The sequence below is a fragment of the Nothobranchius furzeri genome, chromosome 2, assembly GCF_043380555.1.
Source record: "Nothobranchius furzeri strain GRZ-AD chromosome 2, NfurGRZ-RIMD1, whole genome shotgun sequence".
In the NCBI taxonomy this organism is placed as follows: domain Eukaryota; kingdom Metazoa; phylum Chordata; class Actinopteri; order Cyprinodontiformes; family Nothobranchiidae; genus Nothobranchius; species Nothobranchius furzeri.
In genome coordinates this window covers 94,988,091-95,001,979 of record NC_091742.1, presented here as the reverse complement: position 1 = coordinate 95,001,979, position 13,889 = coordinate 94,988,091, and the positions used below count along the sequence as shown (strand labels likewise).

The window sequence follows — 13,889 nt, the reverse complement described above, 5'->3', positions numbered from 1 at the left end:
CGGTTGCCATGCCAACATCCTCCACCTGCGTTTGTGAAGGTAGCATTTAGTGATTGACCTTTTTCATGCAGAGTAAACACTGAGGTGCATTTTAAACGGCTGCACGGTTCATGTAGATGTTCTAAAGGGTGAGCACTCGTCAGCGTTTGCTGTTCACCGGTGAGGCTGTCTGGGTCCAGCATGGCCACACTACACCCACCGGTGGAGCCTCGGACAGGAGGCGTCTGCGCGAGCACCAGCTGAGGCTGAAAGCACGATTTCTGATCAAACCCAGAGAAGGGGGTTAAAAATGTTCTAGTAAGCTTCAGGTGTGTGACTCTTATTTTGAAGGGTTAAAGGAACTTTTAACTGTTTTTTCCTATCAAACACGTGCTTCAGTATTTATGGTTGAGTGTGTAAAAACCAAGCCCCCACAATGCGGGACAGAAATTGAGACCAATGTGGAAATGAAATAAATTGCAGTTCCACCTTCATCCACTAGGGGCTGGTATCAGAAGTGAGCAAATCCTCATTGACTCCCATGTTAAAAATACCAATTTCACAGCAGAAATAAACATGTTTACAGCCTGGTACCAAAACATGTTTTTGGTTTAAATGATCTAGTTTACACTCATGACAACTCTGAGGAGGGTGAATGTTTTTCTCACTCTTCTGTTTAAGTGTATTAAAAGCCTAAAATTCTGTATAATTAATGAGCATCAGACCCACGTGACCACAGAGCTAGCTCCGTGGAAAGGCCTCAGTAGAGCCTCGGTCTGGCTTGGAAACTGCTCCGGCATTTTGAGTCTCTGTGTTTGTGTATTCTTGTTTGGATATTTTTTGTGCAATTGTTGGACAAAATGACTTGCTGTGGCATTAATTGCACTAATAGAGCATCCAATGAGTCTCCACTTCCTTTTTTTCTCCCCTCCCTGCAGCTCGGCGCATCTCTGTCTGATCGCGGCTTCTGTCTGCTGTGCGGCTGCCGGCTTGTGGAGCTCTGGGATGGAAACCTTTCCACCCGGTTCTCCTCAGCGGCAGCTCTGCGCATCTCAGATCGCAGCGGCGCTTGTCTGCTGTGCGGCTGCCGGCTTGTGGAGCTCTGGAGACCTCTGTGTTCCACCCGGTTTTACCCAGCGGTCAGCCCGGCGTACCTCTGACTCAGAAGCTCTGGTGTTGTGCACAGTTAACTCCGGTTGTAGCTAGGTAGCTACCGCCGTTAGCTTAGCTCCCACCTCTGCGTTAGCTTTGGGTTAGCTTCAGGTTAGCTTGTAGCTAGTTCGACCGGGTGTCGTCAGTTGATCCCAGCCTTACAGCCCCACCCTCAGCTCCTCCTCTCTTCCCTTTTATGGAATTGTCTGGGCTTGACGGAACCTGTGACACGGTCAAAATGGCGGTGGTGGCCACCTCCCATTTTAGCACAAAAACGTGTTATTGGAGCCTATGGAAACCCATTGTCCATATATGTATGTCGATGGTAAAAACACCCAGAACACTAGACTACAATAACAAGAACAGGATAAATTCAGCCGTGACGGTTCAGACGGACTTTTATTTTCAGCTGAATCAGGAAGAATCGACTCACATGGAGTTGGTAGTTCACACCAAAGCTTCTTTCTGACAGAAGCAGACATTAAAAAGTTACAAAGCTACAAAGGATTTCTGCCAGAAGAGCAGCTTGGATGACGATCAGCAGCTCTGCTCCGCCTGCACGTGAAGCTCTCCACCGAGTTAAAAGAAAAGACTCTCTCCTCTTCCTCCTGCAGCCTTCATCATGGGTTGCAGCGCCTCTTCTCTGGATTTAATCCCAGACTCTGACTGGCAGCTTCATTACAGCCAAACTATAAATGCTGACGGAGAATCCCAAACAGGCTGCAGCTCAAACAAAAATACCCCAAAGACTCTCTGCAGGCCTCCTGTGATGCAGCGATCTGTAGGAACCTGAGAGTCTGACTTGAACATGGAGCTTCAGAGGAGGAGAGCTCAGTCTGGTGGTGTGTGTGTGTGTGTGTGTGTGTGCGTGGCTAGATGAAGTTTTAAGTGTGACATTCACACTCGGCTGGTGGTCCTGACAGCATGAATCCATCTCCCAGCAGCTGAACGTGCTCGGGCTGCTCAGACGACCTGTCAGGTGGACCAAACCAACTTCCTGGTTCTGCCTCCTCTGCTGTCACACAGATGTGGTTAGCACGTTTAATCTCCATATGAGGGCCGTGAGTAGCTTTAATGCTACTAGCATGTTAGCGTAGCATCTAACTAGATCTGTCAAACTGAGCCGGGTTAAACATAGCCTGGCTGCGTTTAGGCTAACCCTGGTTTCCATCGGATGCGTGAGCCACGCGTAGCGTTATAGGATGCGTTTCAGACGCGAAGTAACACAAAAATTGTCCACGTAGCTGAACTAGGCCCAGAAATCATCAGGTACTGCAGGGTCACGTTCACGTACAAAGAAGCCAGGAGAAAGACGGCAGCGCATATCTAGAAAGCTCCGTGGGTCATTTCCTGGTCCATGAGGTGAATTCACAGGAAATCACGCAGTTTTTACTAGCTAGCAGCTGGAAATCTGCACTTGTCTTTTATTTTGAAAGTTTCCAGATGTTTGACACTGTGATTGTTTGACTTCCTGTCTGAGCTGCTGAGCTCGATGCTGTCTGGAAGCATAACGTGTAAAAGCAGACTCGCGGCATGAGCTAGCGTCCAAAACGCTCCGTAACCCCTGGAAACGCACACATTAAAATAACTTTGTAAGCATTATGGGATGTTTATGAGTCTGGTGGAAAGCTGGGGTAATGTCAATAATGTTGGATGTAGCTTGATGCTAACTCATCAGCGCTAACAGGAGTGTGTATTTGGAGCAGGTTGAGTTATTCGTGGTCATTTATTCAGAAACTGTAGAAGAACAAGAACATGGAGGACGTAGAAGAGAGAGAAAAGTAAGAGTTGAATTAAAAACCTTCAACACGGTTCATTCTGCAGACTTCTCTGTAGAAAGTGGTGCTTTGGGTCGGCGCGTTTGCTCCGTGTGAGCCGGACGCTGCTACGTCATCTGCTAACGCGCTAGAGCGGAGACCTCCAGAGGACGAGGGCGTCTGGAGGAAAGCTGCTTTCCTGTGATGGAGGGAGGCAGGATGCGTGTTCAGCAGTGATGCACCTCCTAATGAGCTGGACCAGCCGCTCTTTATGACTCGCTGATAGGACAGGTGCCCTGCAGCACCTGGGCAGGTAACCGTCCAGTGTGACATCATCACGGTTCATGAAATACCAACATGGTGACGTAGGCGTCTTAGGCAAAGTTGGTTTCTTTCTAACTTGCATCGCTCTGACTGGCTTTAGAGAAGGCATGCTAGCACGTCTTCAGGGCTCTGAGGAGGTCCAGCAGAACCAGAACCATCAGAGACCGGCTGGTGATCAGCTGAAGGTCCAGGGAGACGATGTGCTGAGGTCCGAAACAACAAAAGCACATTAACTGTTGGCCCTTCCCAATAAAACTCTCTGAAATGTCCTGTAATTCAGCTTGGGTTGCCATGGAGACGCCCTGACAGGAAGATGTAGAAACAGTGAAGCAGAAACTAGTTTTTGTCTCTTATTTAGGTTTTAGTCTGAGTCTGACGACATTTGTGATGCATCAAGAGTCCTGCTGGGCTCTAACTCTGGTGTGTAAGCCTCACTGAGTCTCACACACACACACACACACACACACACACACACACACACACGTTTCTGCTCCACCAAACTCACTCCGTCAGAGAGCAGCATCCTCATCACGGCTCAGAATTAGAGCGGGGCGATGGATCAGAACCACAGTGACAAACACAGTGACGGCGGCGGCGGTGATGGCGGCGGCGGCTGGTGGACCGTCAGCATTCCTCACACATCTCAGCTTTGCTGCTCTCCACGTGTCACGTTGCCTCTGATCAGCAGATGGAAAGAAGCTCCGGTTCTGGTTCCTGATCCCCGCGGCTGTCGGTTCCGCGTGATTCTAACCATGATCGTGTTCTCGTCTTCCTTTCATGTCCCGAGTTTAACAGAACTTGAAAAGTTCATTTAATTTTGTCGAATTTCACTCATTAAAAAGGTAAACAACACCAAAGCCTGTGCTGTTAATGCTGGTTACCGTGGTGACCATGGTGGCTCACCGGCAGCAGCTTTAACATTTCTGCTGCTCTTAGTTCTCTGTAAATATTTATTCTGTGGTCAGATGGCCAACAGCCCCCCAAGGCACTTTACAACACAGCATTCATTCACCCATTCACACACTGGCAGTGATGTCACAGTGTAGCCACAGTGATGTCACAGTGGGGGGGGGGGGGGTATGTAAATAAATAACTTTAGTCTCTGTGATGTTTTCTAGGAGGTGTGTGTGTGTGTGTGTGTGTGTGACCCTAATTAGCTGGTCGAGGCTGTGTCTGCTCCCTCACAGAGGCAGAGGAACTTCAAATCTTCACATAATCTGACTCAGCTTCTGAACTCTAGAATTAAAGGAAGGAATGCTGAGAGAAAGGGGGCGGGGCTTCTGGCAGAGGTGGAGTTTCTGCAGTGGGAGGAGCTTCAGCAGCCTCATGGTCGTTATCCTGAAGGTGAAATGAGCCTGAGAAGATAATCTTGGAACGTTCTCCCCAGCTGCAGGACAACTCCGGTTTGCACCGGAGGTCAGATGGGTGGAGCCATGAGAAGCTCTGGTGGAGTGTTGTCTACCTGTGGAGATGTTCCTCGCTCTCTGCCTCCCCAGTGAGCCACCTGCAGGTACCTGCTCTACCCAGAACACACGACTCCTGAGCTGAGCTCTGCAGATACCAGACATTCTGGTGCAGGAGGACACCAGAACCCTCCATCATCTGTGTCAGACTGAAGGGTGGAAGCTCGGTGATGCTCTAGGGAAGGAGGTCCAGGAGGTTCTAGATGATGACGAGACCTCTGGTTTGAGTTTGGAGGGATCTGGTCCAGGTCAGGACCCCCGCCGGACCACATGAACCTAGACCAGGAGCTGGACCGAGCCCATCTGGATGTCAGGAGGGAAGCCTCAGAACCCAGAAGAGCACAAAGCTTCTGCAGAACTTAGAGACATGAAAAAGTTCTGCTCCTCCTCCTGATCCAGAACCAGTCTCTCCTCCCTCTCCTCTCATCAGAACCCCTCCTACCGGACCCTACCAGACCCAGCGCTCGGTTCCGTGCGTAAAAGCGCTTCACTCGCGTTGGACAGCAGAGCGCGCGGACGGACCTCCGGTACCGGAGGAGGAGACGGGTTAAACCCCGAACTTGAACCTACCTGCAGCCCCACCTGGACCAGTTGGTCTGACGGTCCCGGTCTCGGTCAGAGTTGGACCGTGGAGGGATGCCACAGAACCGAGGAGAGAAGTTCGCGTGTTAACGAGCCGGACCGAGAGGAGGTTCGGTTCGGACGGACCTGGATCTAAAGCAGCTGCTGCCGTGGATGGCAGCGGAGAGCCGCGGGACGGGTCCAGTCCGGGCGGAACCGGAGCGCTCCGAACCGGGATCTGGGTCCGGAACCGGAGCTCCGCGCTGAGCCCGGAGAGAGGTCAGTGAGCCACGCACGCGCTCACACATCAGACAAACACACACGCACGCGCACACCACAGGACTGACTGAGTGTCCTTCTCACGCGGACACGCGCTCAGATGAGGCGCTACAAACACGCACGTGTTTAATTTCGAGCACGCGCACTTCGCAAGAATTTGGCAAGAAAAGAGCGTACGAGCACAATTGGAGGTGTTGCGCGCGTGCGCTGCTTGAATGAAACGCACGCGCATGTGGGCATGATTGAACTGCGATCTGGAAGCAGCTCTGTGGTTTATTTATTTATTTATTTATTCAGTTTGGTTCCAGAACGCGCAGATGGAACATCTGTAAAGGGTGAACTTCTGCGTCCTTCAGTGATGGGGTGGGGGGGTTGGGGGGGCTGCGGCCCCCCTCCTCACAGGATCCTGACTAACAGTCTCCAGGTGATTTGCTGTTAAATGAGAGAGAAAGAGCGGCCGTGATTGCTCCAGATGTTTGCCGGTGCTCTTCTCCTCTCAGAGATAAGAGGCTCCGGGTTAATGATTGACTCCTCCTCCTGCTGGGCGTTCCTCCTCCGCCCTCAGCCTCCAGGGCCCAGGTGGAGGCAGACAGGTGTGGCTTATCTCCAGAACATATTCCCCATCACGTCGGGTGTAATGAGGCGCGGAGCCGAGCAGAGCTTAACCCACGTGACCTTTGTTCTGGGAAGCTCCGACAAATGGGAATATTATGTTCTGGATTGTTTTACAGCGGCTTACAGGTTGTTCTGGGTCGCTCCGGGTCGGCTCTGGGGGAGGAAAGAACCTCCAGGTGTGCTGCTGGCAGACAGGTGAGCTGCATCCAGATGTTCCTGCACTGAGGAATAAGTTACCAGGTTCTAAGGGTTCCACCTGCGGCAGGTTCATGCTCTTGTTTCCGACTGACATCTAGTCCGGACCGGTCCTGATGCTGGTCCGACACCAGGACCGCCACACGAAGACATCTTTCTCCTCAAAAGGTCAGAATTCCTTTAAGGGGCCAGAATGCTGACTCATTCCAATCTTTTAGGAGTTTCTGGGAGTTCTCCACATCCCCGACTCTTTTAAATGAAAGTCTGTAGTTCATGGATCAGGAGCCTCAGAGATCAGCAGGATTCTGTCTGTTTTTTATACTTTTAGTCCAGATTAAACCAAGATCACGTTAGTCGACATTACTTTGTTCATACTGAATCGCCCCAGTGAAGTTTAAACACCCGAGGCTTTGCCATGCCGGATGTTTAACGTGAGAGCTCAGAGGAGCGATCCGTACCGTCCGTCACGCTTCAGATGCAACACGACACCAGAAACGTTCCGTGCAGCTGGTCCAGACTGGTCCTAAGATCACAGAACGGTAAGATCACACGTGATTTCAGCAGTTCACGTGATAGCACGCACAGAGAAAGGTGGAAGCCTGAGCCTAAACGGTTTGTAGTTTAATTCCTCGGCTATGTAGGTTTATTTATTTATTTATGAAACTGGAAATCTGCACATGCTTTTTATTTTGAAAGTTTCCAGATGTTCTGAAGAGTTTGGCTTCCTGTCTGGTCCAGTCTGAACTGCCGAGCTTGACACATTTGGGAAGCGTAAAAAAAAAAAAAGCGCGTAAATGTAGCCGCAGGACACCACGCTTCGGGGACACGGCCCGGTTTCCTCACGGCTCCTGGATGAACTGTCGTTCACACCGACTGCGGTTCTTGTGCTGAACGTATCCAGATATCTGCCTGATTCAGAGATGATTAGAAACATGACAGAAACCTGTAAAAACCCTGAAGTGACAGACACTGGGATCTGCATCATTATTAATAAACTTAAGCCTGTAAACTAATGCGACACAGCTTTTATTTTGAAATTTACCAAATGCACCTAGCTAAAACACGTCCTACTTCCTGTCTGGCTCATGTCCTTTCTTTAACATCATGACGATGCCGTGTCCAGAAAAAGGAGACTCCGTGTGGAACATTTGTCTCCATGTCTCTAAGAAGATAAATGATTAGCTTGTAACTATAGACCTATCTCTTTACTGCCACAGTTTTCAAAGATACTTGAGAAACTTTTTGTAATTAGATTTGAAGCATTCACCAACAAGTTTGAGCTTTTAAACGACCATCAGTATGGGTTTAGGAAGAATCGTTCAACCTCATTAGCAGTTATGGATTTGGTAGAGCAGATTGCAACAGCAGTGGATCAAAAACTTCATGTAGTGGCTGTCTTAATTGACTTGAGTAAGGCATTTGATACAATTGATCACACATACCTGCTCAACAAATGTGAATACTATGGTCTTCGTAGTAAAACCAATCAATGGCTTGCAAGTTATTTAAGCAGTACATTTCAATATGTAAATGTTAATGATATAGATTCACAGCTTGAAAGAGTAATATGTGGTGTACCGCAAGGCTCGGTGCTAGGACCGAAATTATTCAACCAATACCTGAACGACATCTTTTCTGTATCGTCTCGGTTAAAATTTATTATGTTTGCAGATGATACAAATTTCATTTGTATGGGAAAAGATATGAGTAAATTATTACAAGAGGTTGAAAATGAATTGAGTTCAATTAAAAAATGGTTTGATTACAACAAGCTATCACTAAATGAAAATAAAACCAAATTTATGATATTTTCAGGGAACAGGGACAATGACGGTGCTAAGCTGCATTTAAATGGAGTCCCAGTTGAACAAGTACATGAAACTAAATTCCTAGGTGTGATTTTTGATAGTAAACTCGGTTGGAAACCACATATTGAATATATCAAACGGCAAGTGTCTAAATCTATTGCTATACTTTATAAAACTAGTGATGTACTAAATAAAAAAGCCTTGTTTTTGATTTATAGCTCTTTAGTTATGCCTTATTTGTCTTACTGTGCAGAGGTTTGGGGAAATGCAGGTAAAACGTGTGTTGAGACTGTATTTAAATTACAAAAAAAGGCGATTAGAATAGTTAATAAATTGGGATACCTCGAACCAACCCATAATCTATTTAGTCAAACTAAAACACTAAAATTAGGAGATATTATTAAAGTAAAAATCTTAGAGATTCTTCATAAAGTAGTTAATAATAATATCCCAAATTGCATAAAAGTTTATTTCAAACCAAGAGTTGATCATTATAATCTCAGAGGTGTATTTATGTTTGAATGTGTAAAAGCCAGAACTAATGTGACATCAAGATGTGTTTCCGTTGTTGGTGTGAAATTTTGGAATGAGTTAGAAGATGATTTGAAGAAATGTACTTCTTTACTAAAGTTTAAAGCAGGTGTAAAGTGTCACATATTTACAGGGTATGAAAAGTATGTATAGACATTAATGAATTTCTATTGTGGTTATTTATATTGGGGAAAATAAAATAAATGTATATTGGTTATGTATCTTAGGTGGAAAATAGTATAGGCTAAAATAAGCATTGCTTCTGCCTATTCCTTTTTTGGTTTAAATTCAAGTTGTTAATATTGTTGTTTTGTTTGTAAAGGAAAATTTTATGTTAATGCTATAAACCAAAATAAAGACCGAAAGAAAGAAAGAAGAAAGAAAGATCTGCCAGATCAGCTGATCGCCTGCCACTCGTACTTTGCAGCTGACCCTGAGAGTCATGTAAACGTGCGAGGTAATCGTTAAAAAGCGTCAACACAGCAGACAACAGAACAAACTGGGTGGATTGAGGTGAGTTTTCATGTCTCCCCACCAAGCCCCCATAATTCAGGTCTGGAAATGAAGCCAAACAGGAAGTAACAAAAATTGCAGTTCCACCCTCATCCACTAGGGGCTGGTGTCAGAAGCGAGCAAATCCTCATTGACTCCCATGTTAAAAATACCGATTTCACAGCAGAAATAAACATGTTTACAGCCTGGTACCAAAACATGTTTTTGGTTTAAATGATCTAGTTTACACTCATGACAACTCTGAGCGGGGTGAATTTTTTTCTCACTCTTCTGTTTTAGTGTATTAAAAGCCTAAAATTCTGAATAATTAATGAGCATCAGACCCACGTGACCTCAGAGCTAGCTCGGTGGAAAGGCCTCAGCCTGAGCCTCGGCCTCGCCTGAAAACTGTTCCGCCATTTTCAGTCTCTCATCTTAGACCATTAGTTGTAGCGTTTGTGCGTTCTTTTTGGATATTATTTGTGCAATTGTTGGACAAAATGACTTGCTGTGGCATTAATTGCACTAATAGAGCGTCCAAGGAGTCTCCACTTCTTTTTTCGGTAAGTAAAATTATATTCATGTATTTTAGGTCACTGCCGAGCTGAGCTTACATTTTAACATGTACTGTTTAACCATGAAATTTAAATGTAATAGGCACATTTAACATGACGCTGCATTTTTGAAAATGGGTTGAAATATAACATGTTTGTGGAGCTGGGTTCCGACTATCGGTATGGTCCTCTCCCCTCAGCGGCAGCTCTGCACGTCTCAGATTGCAGCGGCTTCTGTCTGCTGCGCGGCTGCCGGCTTGTGGAGCTCTCGGGAGACCTCTGTGTTCCACCCGGTTTTATCCAGCGGTCAGCCCAGCGCATCTCTGACTCAGAAGCTCTGGTGTTGTGCACAGTTAACTCCGGTTGTAGCTAGGTAGCTACCTCCATTAGCTTAGCTCCCACCTCTGCGTTAGCTTTGGGTTAGCTTGTAGCTACATCGCTTCTGTTCGACAGGTCATTTGATCCCAGCCTTACAGCCCCACCCTCAGCTCCACCTCTTTTCCCTTATTTGGAATTGTCTGGGCTTGACGGTACCTGTGACACGGTCAAAATGGCGGAGGTGGCCACCTCCCATTTTTGCACAAAAACTCATAATTGGAGCCTATGGACACAAATTGTCCAGTATATATGTCGATGCTCCCCACTGAAATGTATAAACGTAACAACTCTGATGCTCTCGGGTTACTCGTTCACGAGTCTTTTATTCACACTACTGTCGACAGCAAGCCACGCCTTACATCTTCTCCGCTAAAGCCTAGTTCATATGGAGACATGCAACGCCATTATCTGTCCTCATGAGGGCTCTCCAGAAGGCTCGCAAGGACGGACAGAGTCTAGCCGTTGTTTCTAAACATCTGTCCAACAAGATGGAGAACGCAAGCTTATAATCGGTCAGGACGCCGCTGTCGTCTACAGCGCCGCCATTGCCCCCTCAACAACATAAAGTGAGCCAAAGATATCTAGCAGAAGACAAGGAGTGGCTTGAAGAATAACTCGCTGAAAAACTCTAAAAATATGAATGTTAAATTCCCCCGTGACTGGAGGAGTGAAAAGATATGCAGCAAGCGTTTTATTCATGGACGGAAATGACAGGAAACGTGGGTTTAGAGGTGGTAGGGGCATGAAGAGGTGGAGGAGGATGAGGGACAAATTTGTCTATGTTTAAAAGTCTCTGAAATACAACAAACACAATATAAACACAACAGTAGATGCACTATCCTGGACCAGATACACGACAGGATACCACAGAACAGCGCTACTCCCTCTGTTGTCCTGGAGGGGAACTGCTTTGCAACACTCCCCAGGAGACGGAGCTGAGGCAGAAGCATAAACCGGAACCTTTCCCAACCGCTGAATTCCCTATCAAACTAAAACATACCATTACCTCTTTAAACTGTCATAATAATAAAAAATAATAGTAATAATAATAATAATAATAATAATATAATGATAATAATAATAATAATAATATAATCATTATATAATAACAACAATAATAATATATAATAATATTAATAATAATAATAATAATAAAAACTATAATTACAATAAGAAGTAGAAGAAGAAGAAGGAGAAGGAGAACAAGAAGGAGAAGAAGAAGAAGAAGAAGAAGGGGAAGGAGAAGGAGAAGAAGAAGAAGGAGAAGAAGGAGAAGGAGAAGAAGAAGAAGAAGAAGGAGAAGGAGAAGAAGAAGAAGAAGAACAAGAAGAAGAAGAACAAGAACAAGAAGAAGAAGAAGAAGAAGAACAAGAAGAAGAAGAACGAGAAGGAGAATTAGAAGAAGAAGAAGAAGAAGAAGAAGAAGAAGAAGAAGAAGAAGAAGAAGGAGAAGAAGAAGAAGAAGAAGAAGAAGAAGAAGAAGAAGAAGAAGAAGAAGATACATTCACAACACACAAAGTTGTGATATTTTTCTGCACTATTTGGAGTGTTCAGAGCTTTTATTGTAATAAATGAGTTAGATTGTTATTGGCAGCAGCTATTTAAGTGTTTCAGTTTTCCTCTTGACTCAATCTTACTTCCTGCTTCTGCATGTAGACTCTCAGTCATCCGGGACATGATCAGCTTAAGAGATTTAATTGAAAACAGCTGGACTTTCCTGGTTTTCTTGAAGATGTTTCACCTCTCACCCAAAAGACATCTTCAGCTCTAACCGTGGGTTGTGAGCAGGAGGCTTAGATGTTGTGGTCAGAAAATAAAAATACTGATTGTGCTGCAAGTCTGGGCAGACTCATTAAGTTGGTAGCAATCATTAAAACTTCAGAGAAAATGGCCGATCGATGTGATCTTAGCAGTACCGATATCGATATCCCGATTGGTATCTTGATCGGTATCTGTGATCATATTGGTTTTTGGTATCGTTATCGGTAGTAAAAAACCTGACTAGAACATTCCTAACTGTTAGTGTGTTTCTAGTGTGAATGTTCACGAGCAACAGAGCCAAAAACTGGATGAACGCTGACCAATTTGTAATTTTCAAATTAAAATTTGCAATTTAGTATTTTGTACAGCTCCTAAAGTCATCTCAGAGACCTTCAAGTGAACTTTCTAACTGGACTCATGGTGGCCCACCTTATCAATACCCCTAAAAACAAGTCTGAGCTTTGGGTTTCAGCCTTGCGCTAACGTTAGCGCGTTTAACCTTGTGATGTCATTTCCTGTCATCTCTGAAAATGTTACATTATAAATATTAGGCTGAAGCTTCATTTTCAGAAAGTCACAAAGAAAATTAAAATGACTAAATCTGCTAAAAATAAACTGTTCCTAAACCTTCAGCCCTCTGAGTGTGCTGCCCTTTCCCCTCTGTTCCTTAGGAAAGGCGGGAATCACCATAGCAACCAGTGACTCAGCAGATTCTTTATGTATTTTTGGGGCTTCTGTGTTGTCAAAGATTGAGCCATCTTCTTTCTGTGGTTTGTGCTGGGTTGTAGCCTAACAGGTGAGGCGTTCAGGTGTGACAGGGGTCATGTGACCGACCCGATCAGCGACTCTAAACTAGAACCAGAACCGCCATCCTGAGCAGAGGCCTGACGCGACCGGTGCATCTGTTCACACTGTTACATAACGGAGGGAAAAGCTCCCGGCTCTCCTGCTGCGATGGGACCCTGCTGCCTCTAACACACACACACACACACACACACACACACACACACACACACACACACACACACACACACACACACACACACACACACACCAAGAGTGTTTTCCATCACCAGGCTCTGAGTGAATCAGGGCTACAGATGTTGGGCAGTGAAAGTCACACGAGGCAGTGAGAGCGGCTTTTCACCAGCCACACACACCCACACACACACACACACACACACACACACACACACACACACACACACACACACACACACACACACACACACACACACACAGACTGAGAGTGATCTGATTGTTGCTGGCAGCTGAGCATCAGAGCGCCTCGCTTCCCCTCAAGGCCGTTTACATTCCGCTTTAGCCCCGCCCCCGTCACATTCCAGTTTCGATCATTGTCATGGCCCCGCCTCCTGCCCCACTCACACACACCTTGTTCTGACACAAGCGTGTGAAAAGGCTGCCGGCAAAGTCGCGTCCTCTGAGACGTCCCTGAGGGACAGCAGAGACAGCAGGACATATTGACATCAAAGTCCGACTGAATTAAGTTTCAACAAACGTCCAAAAGACTCTCTGACTGGTTTTCTTCTGTCAGACAGCAGCTCTTCTGGTTGTTTACTGTTTCAGGATGGAAGTACCAGGATGTAGGGCGGAGGGGACTAGGGGTGACTAGAGGAAACGAGTCGTCCTGTTTTCCTAGTTCCAACCTCCTGGTTTTCCTCTGTCTCACCACAGGACGTGTTACAGGAGTGTCCTGAAGGAGACGGTCCCTGTCTATGCCCCGCGTCTTCACTCTGAACGCTCCAGAAAGGACTTGTTTTCGTTCGTTTTTAGTTGTTTTCTTTACAAACTAAACCTCCAGCTCTGCCTTAAAAAACCGAATGATCTAATTTACCTTAAATAACGTCATTTAACTCAAAACTCCACCAGTGAATCAGATGAGAACACCACACCAGTAACCGTGTTTAACTGGGTTGTGTCAGAACTGTTTTAGATGATTGATTTCTATCATTGATGGAATAAAAGGGACCGTTTCCATTCAGCAGCAAACAAAACACACAATGTGTAACGTCCTTTTTC

General features: G+C 45.9%; 1 protein-coding gene across 3 annotated transcripts in view; it reads left to right on the top strand.

Moving 5' to 3' along the window:
• The first annotated feature begins 4,471 nt into the window (after positions 1-4,471).
• The window catches only part of npy2rl (neuropeptide Y receptor Y2, like), a 33,505-nt gene continuing 24,087 nt past the window's right edge, over positions 4,472-13,889 (top strand). For 2 of the 3 annotated variants that reach the window (XM_015974827.3, XM_015974826.3), the window contains exon 1: positions 4,472-5,515. The gene's annotated coding sequence lies outside the window, so the exon portion shown is untranslated. The other variant, XM_054738313.2, reaches the window with a different exon arrangement.